The sequence below is a fragment of the Tachyglossus aculeatus genome, chromosome 5 (genome assembly GCF_015852505.1).
Source record: "Tachyglossus aculeatus isolate mTacAcu1 chromosome 5, mTacAcu1.pri, whole genome shotgun sequence".
NCBI classification, from domain to species: Eukaryota; Metazoa; Chordata; class Mammalia; order Monotremata; family Tachyglossidae; genus Tachyglossus; species Tachyglossus aculeatus.
In genome coordinates, this window is record NC_052070.1 from 71,849,115 (window position 1) to 71,874,829 (window position 25,715).

General features: G+C 46.0%; 1 protein-coding gene and 1 non-coding gene across 3 annotated transcripts in view; one reads left to right on the top strand and one right to left on the bottom strand.

Annotated features, from left to right (window-relative positions):
- The window catches only part of GRAMD2A (GRAM domain containing 2A), a 116,671-nt gene that overhangs the window by 62,529 nt on the left and 28,427 nt on the right, over nt 1-25,715 (bottom strand). Inside the window, exon 1 of one of the 2 annotated variants that reach the window (XM_038746548.1) lies at nt 2,703-2,860. The exons of the other annotated variant lie outside the window; for it this stretch is intronic. The gene's annotated coding sequence lies outside the window, so the exon portion shown is untranslated. Of the gene's footprint in view, nt 1-2,702; nt 2,861-25,715 lie in introns of those variants that run through there. 2 annotated transcript variants of the gene reach the window in all.
- LOC119929263 lies at nt 13,962-14,100 on the top strand. The gene has a single exon (XR_005451395.1). It is a non-coding gene; the product is annotated as a small nucleolar RNA SNORA7 (small nucleolar RNA).

Sequence of the window (25,715 nt, forward strand, 5' to 3'; positions counted from 1 at the left end):
CGTTTTGACCAAATCACATCACTTCTTTCCTTCAACACACTACTGAGAAATCTCCTCTGCAAAGCCCTCAGAGGTTACTGTAGCTGGAATGACTATGCCCAGGGTTAACTCAATCAATGGTATTTATTGAGCACTTACTATATCCAAAGCACTGTTCTAAGCACTTGAGAGAGCACAATACAATAGAATTAGCAGACATGTTCCCTGCCCATAATGAGCCTACAGTCTGGAGGGGGACAGTCTGGAGGGGAATGTCAGTACTTAGGTCTGTAAGGAATGGGTGTTTCTGTGCCTCGCATTTTCATGCTCACCGAATTTTCTGTATTTTTTTTTGGTTGCCTCAGATTGTAAACTCTTTGAGAGCGAGGCCATCATCTTCCTTTAAATCCCCAGCTGCCTAGGACAGTACTGTGTAGATACTAGTTGACGATGAAACTGATCTGATTTTTAAAAATTCACCCATCACCTGGGTTTCCGGTAGAACCAGAGGAGGGGATGGAGGAGAGGGCGGGATGGAGGAGAGGGCAGAACAGAGAGGCAAGGGAAGGACTCAGAAGAAGGGAGGAGAAAATCAGGTGATAGTTCTGGGTCCCACAGTTTGTGGGGACAGCCCACAACCCGCAGGCAGTGTTTTTCCGGGGCCTAGGAATGTTTGCTATGTAAATCCAGATAAAGACCGGAGCACAGTGCCAGACCTCCTCAGCCCCAGAGCAGCACTGCCCACTAGCTCCACAGACCAACCCTCCTCCTCCTCCCCCCACTGCTGCAGGGATCACTTGTCAGATCAGCGCTGGAGCACTTTTCTGGAATTGGTCTAGACCCAGCGGCAGGGCTGTTGGTGGGGTGGGGGGTGTCAGACACCCCCCACCCAGCACTGAACCGGCTCTGGCTCTGTTTTTTTTTTTTTAAGCATTTTCTATATACTAGGCACTGTACTAGTAGATACAAGCTAATCAGGTTGTTCACAGTCCCTGTCCCACATAGGGCTTGCAATTTTAATTTCTACTTGACAGATGAGGGAACTGAGGTACAGAGAAGAGAAGTGACTGGCCCAAGGTCACAAAGCAAACAAGTGGCAGAGCCGGGATTAGCGCCCAGGTCCTTCTGACTTCCAGGACGGTGCTCTATGACCTTTGTGTGTGGAGGACTGGGCCTTCCCTTGCCAATTATGCAAGCCCCCCCAGACCACCCAGGGAGAGTCTAAATAATAACTGTGGTATTTATTTAACTGTGGTAGTCACTTCGAGACTGTGAGCCCGCCTTGTAGACTGTTAGCCCGCTGTTGGGTAGGGACCGTCTCTATATGTTGCCAACTTGTACTTCCCAAGCGCTTAGTACAGTGCTCTGCACACAGTAAGCACTCAATAAATACGATTGAATGAATTTATTAAACACTTCCTATGTGTCAGGCACTCTACTAAGCACTGTGGCAGATATAAACTAATCAGCTTGGCCATAGTCCCTATCCCATAGGGGCTCGCAGTCTTAATCCCCATTTTACAGATGAGGGAACTGAGGCACAAAGAAGGAAAGTAGTTCACCCAAGTTCGCACAGCAGACAAATGGCGGAGCCAGGATTATAACCCAAGTCCTTCTAACTCTCAGGCCCATGCTCTAACTACCTGGGCACTTCTCATCTTGCTGGTGCAGAAAGAGAGGAAGTATTCTATTTAAGCACTAGGTGAGAGTCATGCAAGCGCCTCAGCAAAAGGGATGGCTTCTCAACTGTTTGGGGAGTCCACCTATACTGCTCTGGTGAAATAGACTTCGCAGAAAAGAGACTCCTTGGCACTGTGAAACTGACCCCGTCTCTTGCAGCTGATGCTGACTGTCAAAGGCCTGCTGAAAAGGCAAGCAGCACAGCCTGGTGGAAAGAACACAAAACTGGGAGTCAGGAGACCTGGGCTCTAATCCCAGCTCTGCCACTTGCCTGTTGGGCAAGTCACTTGACTTCTCTCCACCTCAGTTTCTTCATCTGTAAAATGGAGAATTTAAAAACCTGGTCTCCCTCCTCCTTGGACTGTGGGAGTCCCATGTGGGCCAGAGACTGTCATCTGATGACACCCAAACGCTCAGAACCATGCATGGTACATAATAATCTTCCACTATTACTATTACTATTATTATTATTAACTCTGAACCAGACATTGGTTTTACTGAGAAGAGTCAAAGTCATCCATCATAATCTTACTTTCATTTCATTTTTGTTTGTTAAATTGATATTGTAGGCCTGCATCGCTGCTTAAACGTTAACCGCAGCACTTTCCAGTTAGGAAGCAAGCACCAGGATGGCTTATAAAGAGGCTCCTGCTCGGAATGCCTCCCTCGCACACACAGCTGTTGATAACCTATAGCTCTTGCCCCCCTACCCCCAACCTCCTCAAACCAGAGGTGAGAAGTTTCTTCTCACTTATCGTTAGCACTCGCCACAGTTCTCCTGCAGAGAAACAGTGCACGCGAGAGAGGTAGCAGGATGAAGTTCCTTTTGAGAGCAAGAACATTCCTGCTGGAAAGTATTTTTAGTAGCTTAATCCTTCAATCACTTTAAATCACATGGATCGCATAATATGCTTGGGCAGCCAGGTTATTCCTCTCTCACACCCACCCTCGCCGGACTCTACAGCCGACGTTTAATTTAGTGAAATTTCCACACTCGTGAACTCCTAAGAGGCCTGCAGAACCCCGCTTCAAAAAGGTCTTACCTGGCCCGATCACGACTCTATCCGTCCAACCACCCATCCATCGGCTCCTTGCGGGAGGCGGATCCCGGGGCTCAGGGGGTCTCTTCCCTTCCCGGAACGAGACCCGTCAGACAGAGTTGTTTCAGAGGGGGCTCAGGCAGCCTAGTACCTGGTTTCCAGAACTAAACTCGGCGAAGCCAAACAGGAGCAGTGGACCTTGTACAGGTTCGGCTCCCACACTCAAGCTGGGCAATGTACAACTTACTCCACCCCCCACCCCATGTGGGAGCCAGCTGGCCACACCCCCGGGCAGCCCTAAGGGCCTTTCATTTATAAGAGGCTTGAGCCAGAGCACCACCCAGTCCCAAAGGGGTCACAGACAAGGAGAACTTTGCTGCGCATCACCTCCTTATCCTGTTCCCTCCCCTTCCAAATTAGGATTCATTCTATCGTATTGAGTGCTTACTGTACGCCGAGCACTGTACTAAGAGCTTGGGCGAGTACAGAGAAGAGAAGCAGCATGGCCTAATGGATAGAGCACAGGCCTGGGTTCTTATCCCGGCTCTGCCACTTGTCTGCTGTGTGACCTTGGGCAGGTCACTTCACTTCTCTGTGCCTCGGTGCCCTCCCCTGTAAAACGGTGATTAAGACTGTGAATCCCATGTGGGACAGGGGCTGTATCCAACCCAATTACCTTGTATCTACCCCAGTGTTGGAACACGTAGTAAGTGCTTAACAAATACCATAATTATTATTATTACTAATATGGGAGAGTTGAGCACTTAGAACAGCACCTGGCACACAGTAAGTGCTTAACAGATAGCGGAATTATTATTACAATATAACAATAAGCAGACTGTCAATAACGAGTATACAGTTTGGGAATTCTACAAGGGTCAAAAATCAGGGAGCCTGACCTGACCCAGACATAGCTGGGTACAGTCTACATTGGACCTAATACCTGATCAGGCCTGAGGTCATTTTGCAGAAGGGGGTGGACCAATTCTAACACATGGTGCATCTCTGATGCAAAGTTTATCTTGAGGGCTGCTGGAACATGCCATCCCTTAACAGTGAAAAGGACTCCACCTCACGCATCTTGCATCACCCAGAGGTGTTGGTATCAACCCTTCTAGACTCACTGTGGGCAGGGAATGTGTCTGTTTATTGGTTTTTGTACTCTCTCAAGTGCTTAGTACAGTGCACTGCACACAGTAAGTGCTCAATAAATATGATTGATTGAATGAATGAAGAAAGCTTTAAGGCAAGGGTGAGGTCCACCCTGCCCCAGCCCAGGTCATTTTGCTGGGGGTCCATAAACTCAATCTCCCTCTTCCCGCATAAAATGTATCCTCAAAAAAAAAAAAACCTAAAAGTAGAGGGCATTTTTCTAAGCACTTGATCACTGGTTTCTGCGCATCCCTGCCCTCTCAAAGGTCACCAATGACCTCCTGCTTGCCAAATCCAACAGCTCATACTCTATCCTAATCCTCCTCGACCTCTCAGCTGCCTTCAACACTGTGGACCACCCCCTTCTCCTCAACACGCTATCCAACCTTGGCTTCAGACTCCGTCCTCTCCTGGTTCTCCTCTTATCTCTCTGGTGATTCATTCTCAGTCTCTTTTGCAGGCTCCTCCTCCCCCTCCCATCCCCTTACTGTGGGGGTTCCTCAAGGTTCAGTTCTTGGTCCCCTTCTGTTCTCGATCTACACTCACTCCCTTGGTGACCTCATTCGCTCCAACGGCTTCAACTATCATCTCTACGCTGATGACACCCAGATCTACATCTCTGCCCCTGCTCTCTCCCCCTCCCTCTAGGCTCACGTCTCCTCCTGCCTTCAGGACATCTACATCTGGATGTCTGCCCGCCACCTAAAACTCAACATGTCCAAGACTGAACTCCTTGTCTTCCCTCCCAAACCCTGCCCTCTCCCTGACTTTCCCATCACTGTTGACGGCACTACCATCCTTCCAGTCTCACAGGCCCACAAACTTGGTGTCATCCTCGACTCCGTTATCTCGTTCACCCCTCACATCCAAGCCATCACCAAAACCTGCCGGTCTCAGCTCCGCAACATTGCCAAGATCCGCCCTTTCCTCTCCATCCAAACCGCTACCCTGCTCGTTCAAGCTCTCATCCTATCCCGTCGGGACTACTGCATCAGCCTCCTCTCTGATCTCCCATCCTCGTGTCTTTCCCCACTTCAATCCATACTTCGTGCCACTGCCTGGATTGTCTTTGTCCAGAAACGCTCTGGGCATGTTATTCCCCTCCTCAAAAATCTCCAGTGGCTACCAATCAATCTGCGCATCAGGCAGAAACTCCTAACCCTGGGCTTCAAGGCTGTCCATCACCTCGCCCCCTCCTACCTCACCTCCCTTCTCTCCTCCTACAGCCCAGCCCGCACCCTCAGCTCCTCTGCCGCTAATCTCCTCACCGTGCCTCATTCTTGCCTGTCCCGCCATCGACCCCCGGCCCACGTCATCCCCCGGGCCTGGAATGCCCTCCCTCTGCCCATCCGCCAAGCTAGCTCTCTTCCTCCCTTCAAGGCCCTACTGAGAGCTCACCTCCTCCAGGAGGCCTTCCCAGACTGAGCCCCTTCCTTCCGCTCCCCCTCGTCCCCCCTCCATCCCCCCCATCTTACCTCCTTCCCTTCCCCACAGCACCTGTATATATGTTTGTACATATTTATTACTCTATTTATTTGTTTATTTTACTTGTACATATCTATTCTATTTATTTTATTTTGTTAGTATGTTTGGTTTTGTTCTCTATCTCCCCCTTTTAGACTGTGAGCCCACTGTTGGGTAGGGACTGTCTCTATATGTTGCCAAGTTGTACTTCCCAAGCACTTAGTACAGTGCTCTGCACATAGTAAGTGCTCAATAAATACGATTGATGATGATGATGATAGAGAACCAAACAAGAGGAGTTGAGATTTATCTACAGTAAGATAGTACTCAACTGGGCAGAAAGAACACCACCACCAAACAACAAATTGCCTACAGGGCCAAATCACTTGTTATCCAGTGGGCTGTACCATCTCTGATGGTATCATCAAAGGATGCCCTGGGGAATACTATGATTTGTATTCAGTTTACTGCTACAACCATGAGGATGGATGCCCCTTCTATCCCCCTCTAACTTTTCACACATCCATCTATTGCCCAGAAAATCTTTCTAGAACCTTCTTGAATTTTCAAACTTTTTCTTCTAGTACCCACGGTAGTCAGTCAGTCAGTCAATCGTAAGTACTTCAAACAGGATGGTGTAGTGAATACAGTATGGGCTTGGGAGTCAGAAGGTCACTGGGTTCTAATCCCAGCACCACCACTTGACTGCTGGGTGACCTTGGGCAAGTCACTGAACTTCTCTGGGACTCACTCACCTCACCTGTAAGATGGGGATTGTGAGCCCTACGTGGGACAGGGACTGTGTCCAACCTGATTTGTTTGTATCCACCCCAGCACTTAGTACAGTGCCCGGCACATGGTAAGCGCTTAATTATCATAATTATTATTATTGAATGCTTACTGTGTGCAGAGCACTATACTAACCATTTGAGAGAATGCAATAACAGACACATTCCCTGCCCACAATGACCTTACAGTCTACAGTGGGATAAATAAGAGACATGTGTACATAAGTGCTGTGGGGCTGGAGGGGAAGGGGGAGAGGGGAAGAGCAGAGAATGAATAAAGGGACCAAGTCACCGGGATGCAGAAGGGAGTTGAAAGAAAAGGAAAAGAGGGCTTAGTCAGGGAAGTCAGCCAGTTATCCAGCTTTATAATAGACAGTTTCATTTTCAGCTAGATTGTCCCCTGTCTCATTCGGAGATAAGGCACTGGGTGTGGGAGGATGTGGGCTGGAGGAGGAAGAGGTGGGAGGTCTTTATAACCAGAAACTTGATTTCCAGAGCTCCCGCCACTGAGTTCCAGGGGCTGGATGGTACCTGTGTTCACAAGAACCAGGGAGGAAAATGCAAAGGGCAATGGAGTGAGCAGAAGGAACGGTCAAGAATCCCCACAGATAAATGCTCTTGTCTTGGGCAGCCTTGGGCAGACTTGTAGAAAACAGCAGCTATGACGTCATCCTATGCCAGAAATAATGCCTGCAGCATCAAGTACTTCTGGAGGCCTGGGATATGGAGGACCAACTGTGACCATCTGACTAGCAGCCCATTCATGACTTTATTCAAATGTTTTTCAAATCTGTGCATTGCTAACTGCCTGTCAACCTGGCAGAACTAGCGAATCAGAATTTTGGATGGTGATGGCTTTCTTTAGCTGAAATCACAGAAGTCCAATCCGTCAATTATTGAGTGCTTACTGCATGCAAAGTGGTGTACTAAGCACTTCAGAAAGAACAGCTGTTTAGCTATCATAATCTCTCCAACCACCCCACAAATCCCTATGGATCTGCTTTATCTTTGAGGGCTCTAATAAAGGTACTCTGATAAATGCTTTTCAGAAGCTTTCTCCTTTCACTAAATGATTTATAAGTGGAATTTAATCCTTTAAATCTTTGTGTGACAAGCTTTAAGATGAATATGTCCCTGAGTCACTAACAGTAAGGAAAACTCAAGGCCAATAACCACAGGGAAGTAGCATGGCCTAGTGAATAGAGCACAGCCCTGGGAGTCAGAAGGATCTGGGTTTTAATCCCAGCTCTGCCACTTGTCTGCTGTGTGACCTTGGGCAAGAAGTGAACTGACTTCACTTCTCTGTGCCTCAGTTATGTCAACTATAAAATGGGGATTAAGAAAGTGAGCCCCTTGTGGAATAGGCACTGTGTCCAATCTGATTACCTTGTATCTACTCCAGTGCTTAGAACAGTGCTTGGCACATAGTAAGCACTTAACAAGTACCATTATTATTATTATTATTATTATTATTAACAGTCAGAATTCACTCCAACATACAGCAACAGGGATGGGAAGCAGAGGGGAAGATCCCACAGATCAGAGCCACGAAGGATACCGATAACAGCACAAAACCTATACAAAGAGCCCAATCCCACGTTGGCCTCGTTGTAGGGAAACAAATCAATCATACTTACTGAGCACTTACTGTGTGCAGAGCACTATACTAAGTGCTTGTGAAAGTACACTTTAACAGAGTTAGTAGACATGTTCCTTGACCTCAACAAAATCAGATCCAGATCATCTCCATCGGGCTATGAGATAGCAGGCCCTGGGAAAAAACTTAGGCTCTGAAGAAAAGCAGTATGGCTCAGTGGAAAGAACACTGGCCTGGGACTCAGAGGACCTAGGTTCTAATTCCGAATCCAGAACTTACCTCCTGTGTGACCTTGAGTGACCTTCACTTAACTTCTCTGTGCCTCAGTTCCCCCATCTGCAAAATGCGAATACAATACCAGGTCTCCCTATTTAGAATTTAAGCCCTATGTGGGACCTGATTATCTTGTAACTATCTCAGGGCTTAGTACAGTGCTTGGCACATAGTAAGCACCTAAATACCATGATTATTATTTAAATGTTAATGCTGTTTCTGCCGAGGGGAGAAGAGGGACTCATTTCCTGTATAAAAAGAGGAAATTAAGACGGTCAAAAAAGATAACCTTCCAAATCATCAACATTCTCATTCTGTGAGTTCTCAGGAAGTTAACTTTTATCAGAAAACTTCTGTTTGCTGTTCTTTAAGTGAATTCTAGACACTACAAGACAAATGATCCAGGATTTTTATAATATGAAACTCTATTAAAGGTCATATCTTATTGCTGAATGACTACCTTTGGGCATACTAGGCCTCAGAAGACAGACAAAAACCATAAGCTCCCTTCATCTGCCTTCTCCCAGGCAGTTAAAAGTGCCACTACAGTTTTATCAGCCAAACCCGACCTCATCTCATGGACAGTCTAATATATTCTATTATATAATTATATTATATGTATATAATATTATATATTATAATAGGAGGCAACATGGCTCAGTGGAAAGAGCACGGGCTGGAGAGCCAGATGTCATGGGTCCTAATCCCTGCTCCGCCACTTGTCAGCTGTGTGACCTTGGGCAAATCACTTAACTTCTCTGGGCCTCAGATCCCTCATCTGTAAAATGGAGATGAAAACCGTGAGCCCCATGTGGGACAACCTGATGACCTTGTATCTACCCCAGCGCTTTGAACAGTGCTTAGCACATAGTAACCGCTTAAATACCAACATTATTATTACTATGATATTCTACTTCTGGTTTGCCTGGGATGGCATATCTAGGCTCCTCTGTATGCCATGTGATGAAACTACGACACCTCAAACTGAACTTCCTGGCACACTGATGGCTTCCCTATGGCCTATTATACAGTAAAATTTTATTAGTAAGATAAGAGTAGATGATAACCCCTCATGTTCTAAAACAGCCTGTATCAAAGAGCTTCAGGTTTTACACATTTATTATGCTTCTCCATATAGCTCTGAGTTGGGGAAAGGTCATAATATTCTCCAATTAACAGATGGAAACAGTAACTCTTCTACAGATCAGGTTAGGAGGCTGGACAGTAAGAGGGTATGGCCTGTCTTAATTAAAGACAGTAAATTCCCTAGGAGGGATATAAGGTTATTCCAAGGTTACAGGAGGGTGGAGGGGCAGGTCAAGTAATAATAATAATAATAATGATGATGGCATTTATTAAGCGCTTACTACGTGCAAAGCACTGTTCTAAGCTCTGGGGAGGTTACAAGGAGATCAGGTTATCCCACGGCGGGCTCACAGTCTTAATCCCCATTTCACAGATGAGGGAACTGAGGCACAGAGAAGTTAAGTGACTGGCCCAAAGTCACACAGCTTTCAATTGGCAGAGCCGGAATGCGAACCCATGACCCCTGACTCCAAAGCCCGTGCTCTTTCCACTGAGCCATGCTGCTTCTCTATAGTAGGAGTTAAGCAGGAGCCTAACAAGTTGGTGGCAGAGTCAGAAATAAAAATCGGCTACCCAGATGATCAACACAGCAGGGAAGTGGCGTCAGAGGTCACATAGACTTGGAAAGGGAACACAATGGCTTGAAAGCAAGTGGCCAGCAGTCACGGTGCCTTAGAGAAACAGTAAGTGAGACTCCACAAAATGCGTCCGTGTGGCGTCATTCACTTCAGTGTTGTGTGCCAGCATAGCGTGCCTGGTTTTTCTGAGCACCATTGATAGCCACCCTAGTCTGCCTAAACAGACTTCTTCCTCCCTACCCCTCAAAAACTTCTTTTAACAATGAAAAAACTCAAAACTATGTTGTGGGGGGAAAAAAGCCTTTTATGAAATGTTTTCATTAAGAATGTTAAATCAAATTATTTTTAAAATGGACTAAGTTTTCAAAAGGTATCAGTTACCTGATTTTATTTCTGAGTTTATTTTCTAGAAAAAACAAGTGTCTTCTCTCAGGACCATTACTGCTGTTAGGAGTCTTTGTCTAGAGCATAAAAATAAATGACAATAATTGTTAAGCGCAAACTGTGTGTCAAGCACTGCTCTAAGCACCTTCTCGCCAAATTTGACAGCCTCTACTCCATCCTAATGCTCCTCGACCTCTCAGCTGTCTTCAATTCTGTCGACCAACCCCTTCTCCTGGAAACATTATCCAACCTTGGCGTCACTGGCACTGTCCTCTCCTGGTTCTCTGATCTCTCTGGCTGCTCATTCTCAGTCTCTTTCACAGGCTACTCCTCCCACACCCTGTCAGGTCCCTAAATTCTGGGTCCCCTTCTAATTAATCTTCATCTACACCCACTCCCTTGGAGAACTCATTCACTTTCACGGCTTCAACTATCACCTCTATGCAGATGATTTCCAACTCTACCTCTCCAGTTCTGACCTCTCTCCTCTGCAATCTCACATCTCTCCTGCCTTCAGGAAATCTCTACTTGAATCTCCCACCAAACACTTCTAAAGTAACATGTCAAAAACAAAACTCATCTTCTCAATCAAATCTTCTCTGTCTCCCAACTTTCCCCATCATTGTTGATAATACCACCATTCTCTCTGTCTCACAAGCCTGCAACCTAGGTATCATTCTTGTAAAACCTCCCTTTTCCTCAGCTCCCCCTCCCCTCCCCATCGTCCCAACTCACTCCCTTTGCTCTACCCCCAACTTGTGAATATATGTACTTATCTATAATTCTATTTATTTATACTAATGCCTGTTTACTTGTTTTGGCATAAATATATCTATGATTCCATTTATACTGATGCCTGTTTATGTGTTTTGATGCCTGTCTCTCCCCTTCTAGACTATAAGCCTGGTGTGGGCAGGGATTGTTTCTATTGCTGAACTGTATTTTCCAAGCACTTAGTACAGTGCTCTGCACAAACTAAGCACTCAATAAACACAAATGAATGACTAAATGAATCCTTAACTCATCTCCCCTCCTTCAAACTGCACCAAATCCTGCTGGTCCTACTTTGACTATAATTACAGGGAAGCAGTGTGTGGCCTAGTGGAAAGAGCACAGGCCTGGGACCTGTGTTCTAATCCTGGCTCTGCCGTGTGTCTGCTGTGTGACCTTGGGCAAGTCACTTCATTTCTCTGTGCCTCAGTTACCTCACCTTTAAAATGGAGATTCAACCTCACTACCTCCTACTTGGACTGTGAGCCTAATGTAGGACAGGGACTGTATCCAACATGATAAACTTGTACGTACACCAGAGCTTAGAACAATGTCTGGCACATAGTAACCATGAATCAATCAATCTGTCAGTCTCTAAAATCCACCCTTTCTCTCCATCAAAACTGCTATCATGCTGGACCAAGCACTTATATCCTGCTTGACCTCCTCACTGCTCTCTCTGCCTCCTGTCACTTCCCACTCCAGTCCATAGCTCACTCTGCTGTCTGGATCATTTTTTGAAAAAGTTCTGTTCAGGTGTCCCCACTCCTCAAAAACTGCCAATGGTTGCCCAACAATTTCTGCATCGAGCAGAAATGCCTCACCATTAACTTTAAGGTGGTCAATCGGCTCTCCCCATCCTACCTAATTTCGTTCCTCTTCCTCTACAACCCAGCCTACTCCGTTCCTCTAACAAGGGGTCGATCTCTCTCTCATTCATTCAATCATTTTTATTGAGAGCTTACAATGTGCAAAGCACTGTACTAAACGCTCAGGAGAGTACAATATAACAGACACATTCCCTGCCCACAACGAGCTTACAGTCCAGAGGAGGAGACAGACATCAATATAAATAAATTGGCGTTGACTCCTTGCTCACATCCTCCCTCCCACTTCATATCCAACAGATCACAATTCTCCCCACTTTCAAAGCCCTACTAAAATCACAGTTTCTCCAGAAGGCCTCCCCTGACTAACCTCTCAACTCCCGCCCTACTCTCCATCCCTTCTGCCTGGCCTCTGCACTCGGGTCTGCATCCCCAAATACTTTGATACCCTACCTCCACCCTACATATGTGTACCTATCTTAATATTCTGTTGCTTCCCTACCTGAAATTTATTTTGTTGTCTGTCTCCCCTGCTAGAGTGTAAGCTTCTTGAGGGCAAGGATTATCTTTGACTTAAACCTTGGTCCTTAAATCTTATCTTTGTCCTTAAACCCAAAAAAAGGTAAATGGACCAAAAGTAAACACTACAGGTTCCCCAAAATTTGTGGTGATTGCCTTCCCCCACCCAGAAAAATATCCTCCCTCTCTCCACCCCTTACACAGCTTCAAAACATTCAAAATTTTTACAACCCAAGTTCCATCTACTGCCCACTAAAACCAGTCAATAGTATTTACTAAGCACCTGCTTATTAAGTGCTCAATAAATCAATCAGAGCCCTAGTAAAATCACATCACATCTCTCCCTAGAGACCTTCCCTAACCCCTCATTTTCCCATCCTATTCAAGCTCCCCTCTTCATCCTCTGTGTTCATGGCTGTGTACCCTTAAGAACTTCAATTCTCATCCCATTCCAACCCTCTAGACTAGAAGCTCCTTGTGGGCAGGTATTATGTCTACCTCTCTTCTACACTGTACTCTCCCAAATGCTTAGTACAGTGCTCTGTGCACCATAAGCACTCATCAAATATCACCGACTGATTAAGCACTTGTAAGCATGTGATACACAACAATAAATAAGTCTGAGCCTTTTTTTTAAATGGTCCTTGTTAAGTGTTATGTGCCAGGCACTGTACTAAGCACTAAGGTCATTACAAGATAAACAGGTTGGACAGAATTCCTGCCCCACATTTGGCTCACAGTCCAAGTTGGAGGGAGGAGGTAACTGAGATGAGGTAACTGAGGCACAGGGTAAGTTACTTGCCAAGGTCACACAGCAATCAATCAGTGGTATTTATTAAGTGCTTACTGTGTGCAGAGAGCACTGTACTAAATGCTTGGAGAGTACAATACAATCGAGTTGGTAGACACACTCCCTGAACACAAGCCTACAGTTTAGAGGGGGAGAGAAAGTAACACAAATTAATAATTTATAATATATAATTTATAGATATGTACACAAGTGCTGTGGAGCTGAGGATGGGGCATATACCAAATGCCCAAAAGGCCCAGATCCAAGCGCACAGATGACGCACAAGGGAGAGGAATCGGGTAAAAAGAGCTTAAGCAGGAAAGGTCTCGTGGAAGACATGTGACTTTCATAACGCTTTGAAGGTGGGGACAGAAGACAAGTACTCCTTCCCCAAATAAGACCTTATTCCCTCTACTTCCACTCTTTTCTGTGATGCCTATGTACTTGGATATGCAATAATAAGAATAATAATAATTGTGGTATTTCTTAAGTGCTTACTATGTGCCAGGTACTGTTCTAAGGGCTGGAGTGGAAACAAGCAAATCAGGTTGGACACAGTCCCTGTCCCACATGGGGCTCACAGCCCTATTCCCCATTTTCCAGATGAAGTATCTGAGGTCCAGAGAAGTGAGGTGACTTGCCCAAGGTCACACAGCAGAAACGTGGCAGAGCCAGGATTCAAACCCACGTCCTCTAACTCCAGGGCCTGTGCTCTTTCCATTGGGCCATATGGTAGCCTTTCAGCACTTGATCTTCACCCCACCCTCAGCCCCATAGCACTTACAAACAGGTCCATAATTTATTTATGGTAATGTCCATCTTTCCCCCTACACTGTAAGCTCCTTGTCGTCAGGGAATGTAACGTACTCTCCCAAGTGCTTAGCACAGTAGTCTGCACACAGTAAGTGTTCAATAAATTCACCTAATTGTTGAGTTTTTTTTTTTTTTTTACATCTGACTCCCCTCTTGAGATTAAACTTCTTGCAGTCAAGGATCGTGTCTAGCATCTTTATTGTATTGTACTCTCTCAAATCCCCTCTCAGGATCACACCTGGAGAGTTTTCCATTACACTACCAGTCTTGGCTATAGGAAGGAGAGTCAAGCAGATGCATACCCATTCCGTTCCTAGTTTGGCCAGTGGCTAGTGAATGGAAATCAATCTGCTACAAGTCAGAATTCACCTGTGCTGGGCAGCAGCGGCTTGGGAGAGAATCAAGGGCGAAGATTCAAGTTTACTGCACCGAGGGAGGCGATGGTAAACCACTTCTGTATTTTAACCACGAAAACTCAATGGTTACATTACAAGAATGATTGCAGATGGAGGTGGGGCATTCTGAGAGAGATATGTCCATGGAGTCACAATGGGTGGGAAACAGACAGCAAAGAACAACACAAGACTCTCTCAAGTGCTTAATATAGTCCTGTGCACACAGCGCTTAACAGATACTACTGATTGATTGGGCAATCAATAGAGATTCTTGAGGAATGGAGAGACATGTTTTAGAAAATGATCAGGGCAGCAGAGTGAAACCAAGTCCCTCAATGACCTCAATTAATGGTATTTACTGATGTGCAGAGCACTGTACTGAGTGCTTGGGAGTGTATGATACAACAGGACAAATTCCTGACCCACAAGGGGCTTACGGTTTAGAATTTTAAAATGAGGCTCTTTTCAATGAGCCAAACTGCATAATCAGATTATCTCTGGATTAGATAATGAGGTCTTGAGGTTTTGACCAGCCACTGGGCTGGTGTATTTCTTTCAATGCGCCAAGCATTTTAAAATATTTTCAATCCATAGTAGCTGGGTTTGATCCACTTTAAATTGGAATTTCTTAGGTAGGAGGGAGACGAGGGGGAAATTCTCCTGTCAAGTCAAAGACTTCACAACAGTAATTTAGCTCTCTTGCTGCGAGTGGGTTTATAATCAAATCTGACACAGAATAATAGGTCCTAGCGAGTGTCACGTGGGCCCATCGGGTGAGGTTTATTTGGAGTTCTCAAGGAGAATTTTAGTATACCCTGATCCCTCTGGGTGGCCCTAGAAAGGCCTCTTTGTTTTGTGTGTATGTGTTTTCTTTTTTAATCTTCCTTGCTGGTTTGGAAAAAGACTTGAAGCTTTTTTAACCCTTTCTCCATTCTCTCCCCAAGTACGTAGTACAGCATTTGCCATATGCAACAACCTGAATAAATACTCAGTTGCCTGACTGGTGAGAATTACACTTAGGACAAACTTCAGCCTCTCAGACATTCCCATTTCATTCTGGCCTCAAAATTTCCTGCGAACCCAAGCCTCCAGTCCTTGCCCCAAATCAGTTTTAAAAACCCAACTCCTCTCCGGCACCCTCTGCAGATCCAGCCGATCCTTAAGCCGCTTTTCTGCAGTGAGACCACGGGCAAGTCATTTCTTCGGGTCTCCGTTCCCTCATCTGTAAAATGGGGATGAAGACTGTGAGCCCCATGTGGGACAGGGACTGTGTCCAACCTGATTACCTTGTATCTACCCCAGTGATTAGAACAGTGCTTGGCACATAGTACGCACTTAACAAATACCATAATTATTATTATTAAGAGGTGGCAGCATTACACTTGGTGCTCTAAAGGCATGCTCCTTGCCATCAGCATGTAGGGGGGGAAGACTCTACATGACCGGCAGATGCAAGATTTCCAGTCGTCTCTCTGGAAGCAGTGCCATCCCCCCAACTCCAATGCACCCCGAAAGGGCAGCCTTAGTCACAGGACACCCATGTTCCAGATCTCTCATGCTTGGGCCTCTTCTCACCCTACGCCACTCTGGCCGTTGCATGTCCCAGCAGGCGGCTTGCTTTTTTAACAAGATCAGCGGTCCTGGCACAGGCGTAGCCTGGGTAAGGCCAAAAAGGCAGTGCTGCAAAATAGGACTGTCCACAACTATGCTTGGTCATCTCAGAAAACCAAGAGAAGGTCAATGTGTAGGTCAAATGATAAAGGCTGGGAGAGTCATCATTCCAACCTACTTGGTAACATCGGAACAGGCTGATCCTGGCACTTACTGTCCCCGGGGAACAATTCAACACCTCAGTGATCAGAAAAATGCTACTTCTTCCAACTTGGCTCTCTCTTTAAATATCTCAGGAGCACAAGATGGGGGAATCGGCCTCCACATTTCGACATGTGCCAAATGGAGCATGGGAAGGGTTTGGGGGCGGAAAAGGGGGTGGGCAGGGTGAGATGGGGAGGGAGCCCTCCTTTTTCCCCTCCCCAACAACTCTACCTCGACTCAGAGAGAGACATTAAGACAGAAAGAGATGATGAGCCCCTCCATTGCCGAATCAAAGGTACTTATTGAGCGCTTACTGTGTGCAGAGCATTTGTGCTGAAACCTTGGTTTTCTCAAAAAAAAAAAGTGTGGGGGGCATATCCACTGCACCAGGCTGTCACTCATTAGCTCCAGGGACTTTCATTAGCAGGGACTTAACCTGGAAGTATCAATAGACTGCTTTCCTCCCCTTTCTCTCTTTCTCCAGGAACCTGCTTTTTCGTTATGTTCTCAGAGAAAATAGATCACTAGAAATCAAGTATGTAAATAAGTGATACATGCAACTCCTCCCACCCCCAACCAAGTGAACCCGGGGTTTCTCACCTGTTCCAAGAAAATATAACTAAGAGTGGGGGAATCTTATGAATGCAGAAGCCAGTGGGGCCTAATGGAAAGAACATGGGGCTGGAAGTCAGGACAGCCAGGGCCAAAACCCATCTCTGCCCCTAGCCAGCCACCTACGGAGTCTTGTGCAAGTCACTTAATCTCTCGGTAGCTTAGTTTCTTCATCTGTAAAATGGGGATAAGATGACTGCTCTCTCCACTTTTTAACTGAGCCTCAAATGGGATGGGGACAATATCTAATTGGATTCTCCTGTATGTATCCCAGCACTTATCACAGTGCTTGAAACATAGTAAGTGCTTAAAAAATACCACGATAAGAGTAATACTATAAGAGGAAAGATAATTGGGTCTTACTAGGGCCTAAACATCTTCTTTTTTTTAAATAGTATTTGTTAAGTGCTTACTATATGTCAGACACTGTACTAAGTACTGGAGTAGATACAAGCTAATCAGGTTGGACACAGTCCATGTCCTAAGTGGGCTTACAATCTTATGAGAAGCAGCGGATAGAGCACAGGCCTAAGAGTCATAAGGACACGGGATCTAATCTACTTACCTGCCGTGTGGCCTTGGGCAAGTCACTTCACTGGGCCTCAGTTACCTCATCTGTCAAATGGGGATTGAGACTATGAGTCCCACGTGGGATAGGGACTGTGTCCAACCCAATATGCTTGTATTCACCCCAGCGCTTAGTATAGTGTCTGGCACATAGTTAAGTACTTAAATACCTTAATAATAATAATCGTTATTATTATTATTATTAATAACCACCCAGATTTTACATGAGGAAACGGAGGCACACAGAAATGAAGTGACTTGCCCAAGGTCACACCACAGACAAGAGGCAAAATTGGATTAGAACACAGGTCCTCCTGACTCCCAGGCCGAGTCTATCCTCTAGGCCACGTTGCTTCTCAACCACTTTGGTCCCACAATGTAAACCTCATGCTTCTTCTTATGAATAGTGCTTTCTTATCCTTTCTCCAATCTTCCCTTGGTGACTCCCTAGGGCAGTGAGTTGGAAGATTAATTACTGAGGTCTTACTTTCCATTATTCTACCCTTTACCTTTGGGCTTCCCCACCCTGTGCTTGGGGACAACTAGGAGACACCTGATGCCTTGTGGCTAGGGGAGTTCAGCATGTTCCTCCCTTTGAAACACAGGGCTGAATTATGCCTTGATCAAACACACACACTCACTCACAGTCCTGTTCAGTAAACCTAGGGCTAAGCACATTCCAATTTAACTGGGCGTTTTAAACTCCCTCATGTCACAACAGCCTTTCTGAATGTAGTAAAAAGTTCACCTCTGCCTTGGCATTTGAGGCAGCCAGCAGACCAGGTGAGAGAAGCTCAAGACCAGGACAACCTTGCATACATCTCTGCATTCCCATAATGAAGGACTACAACATTTGTTAAGCGCTTACTATACGTTAAGCGCTTACTATATGTCAAGCGGTGTTCTAAGCACTGGGGTAGATACAAGTTAATCAGATGGTTAATGAAACCAAGAAGTCCTACTTCACCGTGCTAGACAGTAAGCTCATTGTGGGCAGGTAACACGTTCTACCAATTCTGTTTTGTATTCTCCCACCGTTTAAATACAGTGCTCTGCATGATAAGTGCTCAATTCCTTCAATTCAATCGTATTTATTGAGCACATACTGTGTGCAGAGCACTGTACTAAGTGCTTGGAAAGTACCAAAGAGCAAATAAAGAGAGACTATCTCTACCCACAACAGGCTAAATACCACTGACTGAATGACTGACTACAACATTTAAACAAGAGGCCTTGGAAACCTGCTGGTGCTATGAATTGCCCATCATCTTATGGTGGCGAAGAGCGGTGGATAAGCCTCAAACAAGAGAGTTCAGGACCTAGAACCCGTGTGAAAGAATTGATTAAGATTCCGTTAAAGCCCTTGCAAGTGTCACTAGCACTCTTTCACCCTTGGAGACGGGGAGGGATACAGAATACTGTCAAGTGCTTGCCAAGGTGGCTGAAGTGTGGGACTCATTCATTTACCTCCCCCAAGTGACTGCAGCAGTGTCAATGCTATGGTAGGGAGTGCCACAACCCAGAGATCAGCTGCCTTGGTAACCCCTAGGGTCTTCATCAGCCAGTTACTTTTCAGGATTCCTGGAGAACACTCTAGTGGCTCTTTGGCCACAAACCATCACCAGAGAAGCCACAAACAGCCACCAGAAAAGCAGCGTGGCTCAATGAAAGGAGGACGGGCTTCGGAGTCAGAGGTCATGGGTTCAAATCTTGGCTCCGCCAACTGTCAGCTGTGTGACTTTGGGCAAGTCACTTAACTTCTCTGGGCCTCAGTTACCTCATCTGTAAAATGGGGATGAAGACTGTGAGCCCCCCGTGGGACAGGTTAATCACCTTGTAACCTCCCCAGCACTTAGAACAGTGCTTTGCACCTAGTAAGTGCTTAATAAATGCCATTACTATTACTATTATCATCACCACTCATGGCATAATTCCAGCTACAGAGTCAGGACTAGGATCCGGGTCTTCTAATTCCCAGAAGCATGCTTTTTTTCACTGAACCAACCTAGAAATCAATAACATTGTGGAAAGAACTGTTCTGTGGGAAGAAATACAAGGACTGTTGAGTACTGAACGTGCTTAGGTTGCGGTGCCTCTAGTGAAGGGGACCAGCTCCCCAAGATAACAGCAGTAAAGGAGATAAGAAGCAGATGAGGCCTAGTGGAAAGAGTATGGGCCTGGGGGTCAGAGGACCTGGGTTCTAATCCTATCTCCATTAATAACCTGCTCTGTGACTTTGGCCAAATTCCTTCATCTGCAAAAATGGAGACTATTCCCCCTTCTACTTAGACTGTGAGCCCCATGTGGAACTTGGTTATCTTGAATCTAGCCCCAGCACTTAGTACAGTGCTTGGCACATAGTAAAGTGCTTAACATACATCATCATGTGAAACTGACTACCTAAAAGCTGAACTGTGGTCTCACCATGATGACCAAATATGTGCAGTGCCAAAGATGATACTAACAATAATAATGTAGTAATTCTGCTAATTGTTAAGCACTTACTATGTGCCAGGCCCTGTACTAAGTGCTGGGGTTGATACGAACAGGGTTGGATACAGTTGGTATTTAAATGCTTACAATATGTGTCAAGCACTGTTCTAATCAATCAATCAATCGTATTTGTTGCACGCTTACTGTGTGCAGAGCACTGTACTAAGCGCTTGGGAAGTACAAGTTGGCAACATACAGAGACAGTCCCTACCCAACAGTGGGCTCACAGTCTAAAAGGGGGAGACAGAGAACAAAACCAAACATACTAACAAAATAGAATAAATAGAATAGATATGTACAAGTGAAATAAATAAATAAATAAATACAGTAATAAATATGTACAAACATATATACATATATACAGGTGCCGATCACCTCTGGATCCATACTTCATGCTGCTGCCCGGATTGTCTTTGTCCAGAAACGCTCTAGTCATGTTACTCCCCTCCTCAAAAATCTCCAGTGGCTACCAATCAATCAGCGCATCAGGCAGAAACTCCTCACCCTGGGCTTCAAGGCTGTCCATCACCTCGCCCCCTCCTACCGCACCTCCCTTCTCTCCTTCTACAGCCCAGCCCGCACCCTCAGCTCCTCTGCTGCTAATCTCCTCACCGTACCTCATTCTCACCTGTCCTGCCATCGCCCCCCGGCCCACGTCATCCCCCGGGCCTGGAATGCCCTCCCTCTGCCCATCCGCCAAGCTAGCTCTCTTCCTCCCTTCAAGGCCCTATTGAGAGCTCACCTCCTCCAGGAGGCCTTCCCAGACTGAGCCCCTTCCTTCCTCTCCCCCTCGTCCCCTTCTCCATCTCCCCCATCTTACCTCCTTCCCTTCCCCACAGCACCTGTATACATGTATATATGTTTGTACATATTTATCACTCTATTTTACTTGTACATATCTATTCTATTCATTTTATTTTGTTAGTATGTTTGGTTTTGTTCTCTGTCTCCCCCTTTTAGACTGTGAGCCCACTATTGGGTAGGGACTGTCTCTATATGTTGCCAATTTGTACTTCCCAAGTGCTTAGTACAGTGCTCTGCACACAGTAAGTGCTCAATATGATTGATGATGATGATGATGACTGTCTCTATATGTTGCCAACTTGTACTTCCCAAGCGCTTAGTACAATGCTCTGCACACAGTAAGCGCTCAATAAATATGATTGATGATGATGCTGTGGGGAAGGGAAGGAGGTAAGATGGGGGGGGTGGAGAGGGGGACGAGGGGGAGAGGAAGGAAGGGGCTCAGTCTGGGAAGGCCTCCAGACTGTTCTAAGTGCTGGGGTAGATACAAGCTAGTCAGGTTGGGCACAATCCCTGTCCCACATGGGGCTCACTGTCTTAACACCCATTTTACAGATGAGGACAGACACGGAGACGTTAAGTTACTTGCCCAAGGTCACCCAGCAGACAGATGTCAGAGCTGGTATTAGAACCCAGGTCCTTCTAATTCCCAGGCCCGTGTTCTTTCCACGAGGCCACACGGCTTCACTTCAGGTGATGATTTTTACTTTGTACAGCTCATCTGAATCATGCTAATTTTATGTAACAAACACATTAAGCCTGCACAGTGGACTGAGAGGGCAGGAAGCGAAGTGACTGGCGTTACTCGGCCCTCTGAGTGCACTTTACGTGAATTAACTGCAGATAATAAAAATGTGAGCCCAGGTGCAAGATGGTGATCTACCAGGAGAGGAGGGTTCGGCCAGTAGACAGGGGTTAGACCGGGGGATCCAGGGCAACAAACTCAATTCCAGTCACTTAACAGGTGTCCATTGCTGTTGGATAACTGGGGGAGGTGAGTTAAAGAGTAGATCCGCTCCAGGCTGGTACCTAAAACCAAAGGCATCACATGCAAAGGGGGGAAAGGGCAAGAGCCACTTGGGGTTCTGGCTAACAAGGACTTTGAGATCTAAACCCTGGCCTTCATGAGGCTCACAATTTAACTGGGGTGAGGAGGGGAAGGACATAAACATTCAGGAAGTGAGAGGGGAGGAGAAGTAAAGAAACTAAATAGGAAAATCAATAACGATATTAATATTGCACTTGAAAACTCACTGGAAGGTGTTGGAGGGAGAGGGGGAGAGAGGAGGAAAGAAAATTTGTCCTGGGCCTTCTCAGCTTGTCACTGGTCCAGTCAGGGTTCCCCTGGTCAAAGCTGCCACAACTTTCTTAACACTGCAATGTCCCCATAATTGGTTTCACCAACTATACCATTTTAGGCATGTTAAAATGCACCCTGTGCATAACCCTCATAACCTTGTCCCACTTCCTTAAACTTGGGTGTGAAGGACATTTCATGGGAGGCTGGAGGAGCAAGGGTGTAGTCAAGACACACACAAAAAAACCCAAGTTGGAGCAGGAGGTGTGGGGGCAGGAGGGAGCAATGCAAATCTCCGGTTCGGGGAAGCTGGCTGCTGTCACAAGGTGCCAGTGCCAGACCCATGGCACCAAAGGTTGTGGGGGGCCTGCTGTCAGGGGGAAGAAACAACAGAGGGTGGAGACAAAGGATCAGCTTGGGGCTCTGCTGTCCTTTTAGGACCCACGGAGAGAATCCAGAGAAGAGAGGTGTGCAGTGAGAAGGGGCGGAGACCTATTTTTAAACAGTTAGGCCATTTCTCAGGGGTACCTAAGGCAGGAGGGCAATATACATTCATTCATTCATTCAGTCGTATTTATTGAGCACTTACTGTGTGCAGAGCACTGTAGTAAGCGCTTGGGAAGTACAAGCTGGCAACCTATAGAGACGGTCCCTACCCAACAGAGGGCTCACAGTCTAGAAGGGGGAGACAGAGAACAAAACATATTAACAAAATAAAATGGATACAATATGTACAAATAAAATAGAGTAATAAATATGTACAAACATATATACACATATACAGGTGCTATGGGGAGGGGAAGAAGATAAGGTGGGGGGATGGGGAGGGAGAAGAGGGGGAGAGGAAGGAGGGGGCTCAGTCTGGGAAGGCCTCCTGGAGGAGGTGAGGAAAAAGAGAGCAGGCAGGGGACGCAGCACCTTAACCTGTAGCAAAAACAAAAGTTCCCAAACCACTGCCACCACCTGGATTCCAATCGATTGGAGTCCCCTTAGAAAACAAACAGTTTCTGGGACTGTAAAAAAAGGCATCTTGATAGCCCTCTGAATATAGTAACGATGGCACTTATTAAGCACTTACTCTGTGAAAAGCACTGTTCTAAGCACTGGGGAGGTTACAAGGTGACCAGGTTGTCCCACGGGGGCTCACAGTCTTCATCCCCATTTTACAGATGAGGTAACTGAGGCACAGAGAAGTGAAGTGAATTGCCCAAAGTCACACAGCTGACAATTGGAGGAGTCGGGGTTTGAACCCATGAACTCTGACTCCAAAGCCTGGGCTCTTTCCACTGAGGCACGCTGCTTCTCTCATGTATTTGGCACAAGCTCTCCCCCACACCCTCAGCTCTGCCACTCATCTGCTGTGTGACCTTGGGCAAGCCACGCCTCAAGTTCTCAGTTCCCTCATCTGTAAAATGGGCATTAAGACTAGGAAACCTAGGTGGGACACGGACTGTGTCCGACCTGATTAACTTGTATCTACCCCAGCACTTAGTACAGTTCCTGGTACATATTAAGCATTTAACAAATACCAAAAAAAACCCAAACCAAAATAAAAAACCTGGATGACTTGTCCACCGTCTCCCTTTTAAGTGCCTAACATACCACAGTTATTATGATTATCATTATAACACTTAGCATTTTTCATCTGAGTTCCTCCCTCTCTGATCTTACCCCCAGCTCCACTAATCCCACCTGCCTAAAGGCATCGGATCTCTCCTGCTGACTGCAGATGGTTAAGGACTTTATCCTATTTAAAAAATTACCTAGTTAATGCTAAATTAATAACTAACAACGCAGTGGATTCCTGTCTGTACGCACCTAGAGGGCAGGGTACAGCCAACTTGGGGGTGTTAGTTGACAAAGATCGGAGCCAAACTAGCGGCCGACCGGGCGTGAGTGATCCCCGACAGGGCGAGTGTCTTCCCACCGATGCTCTCCTGGCCCCAAACAACACTGGCTTCTCCGGATCAAAGCACCCACATCTCCGTTGGAACCGAACAGATGGGACTTTTCATGCCTTACGGGCTGAGGCTCCCCCCACTCAAGCTCCAGAACCGACCGGCCCACCCCCACATTGCATCCTGGTGGAATCACAGCAGTTCTTTCAGGAGCCATCAGGCCAGGGAAAGAGGAGCGAGCCAGCTGGGCTACTAGGCTAGTGGATCATCACCTTTCTTATTCTCGAGAGTTGCGTGATCTTTATCTTTCCCCCTTTCAAAATTTTTAATAGGAGCTCTGTCAGGTTTAACATCCCAGTTGGTTCATCAGCACCTGAGGAGAATTCGATGGTTCAAAATGCACAGATAAAATGTGGAAAGACTGTTTGGAACTGGTACTTAGGTTTAATGAGAAATGAACTCACCAGGTAATCAATCAGTGGTATTTATTGTGCAGTTACTATTTGCAGAGCGTTTCTACTAAAGGACTTGGGAGATCTTGATACAACAGAATTAGCAGACATATTCCCTGCCCACAATAAGCAAGATGGCGATGGGTCTGGGGCAGCTTCCGTGACGATGGACTGAAAAGTTTCCAGTTTAGGAAGTCAAAGGAAAGCGACAGAAGTCTAAGGAGTCAAGAAGGTATGAACAGGGTAAACCCAGAACCATTGTTTCCCAAATCCCACAGGAACAGGGGTCACCCTGAAGTTCACTGGTATTTGATTCTTGAACAAAAGTACGCTTTCCTCATACAGCTGACGATGATCGTTAGGGTACTTATTACACACATACCAGCCCCTGTGCTAAGCGCTGATGAAGATATGCAACAAAGATTCAAACATGTTAAGGACACCAAAAGATAGTAAGTTTATGGAATCTGAGGCCAACAGCACATTGTGGAGCAAAGTCGCCAAGTGGAAAGAGCATGGGCTTGGGAGTTAGAGGTCCTGGGTCCTAATCCCAGCTCTGCCACCTGCCCGCTATGTGACCTTGGCCAAGTCACTTAACTTCTCGGTGCCTTGTTTACCTCATCCATAAAATGGGGATTAAGACTGTGAGCCCCATCTGGGACAGGGACTATGTCCAACCCAATTTGCTTATATCCACCCCAATGCTTAGTACAGTGCCTGGCATATAGTACGTGGTTAAATATCACAATTATTCGTATTAGTAGGTTCAAGAAGAGATATTAGTGGATTTGAGTCATAAGGGAGAAGTCAGGAAGGTTAGAAGTCCTCCCTAGCCATGAGAATGGAGATTAGGGAGCTCCATCATAAATTCAAGGTATTTATTATGGTTGCTCCTCTCATTATTAACAATAAAATGATCTTAAACAATCCAGGCGAGCATACTTGCAAGAGGCCGTCTGCTGTTTTGATGATGACACTTCAGGGGCAAGAGTCAAGCGGAGGCGAGAGGAACCAGTGCCTTCATATTATTAATTCATTCAATCGTATTTATTGAGCAATTACTGCGTGCACAGCACTGTATTACAGTTCCATACAGCATTCTGGTTGAGGAAAAACTGCTCTGGACACTTAGCTATTCGCCATGTGGGATACATTTGGCAAGAGGAGGGACAGAAAGCCAGAGGAAGGGCCCTTTCAATAGTGGTAGCAGTAAGAGTACTTATTAAATTTCTACTCTGTGAAAAGCACTGTACAAAGCGCTAAGGGGAAAAGTACAAAGGGGAGGAATTAGACATGGCCCCTGAGCCTCCTGGGGCTCATAATCTAAGAATACATCAGCTGTTTTGATGATGACACTTCAAGGGCAAGAGTCAAGCGGAGGTGAGAGGCACCAGTGCCTTCATATTACAGTTCCACACAGCATTCTGGTTGAGGAAAAACTGCTCTGGACACTTAGCAATTCATGGGGCATGTGGGATACATTTGGCAAGAGGAGGGAAAGAAAGCCAGAGGAAGGGCCCTTTCAATAGTGGTAGCAGTAAGAGTACTCATTCAATTTCTACTCTGTGCAAAGCACTGTACAAAGCGCTAAGGGAAAAAGTACAAAGGGGAAGAATTAGGCATGGCCCCTGAACCTCCTGG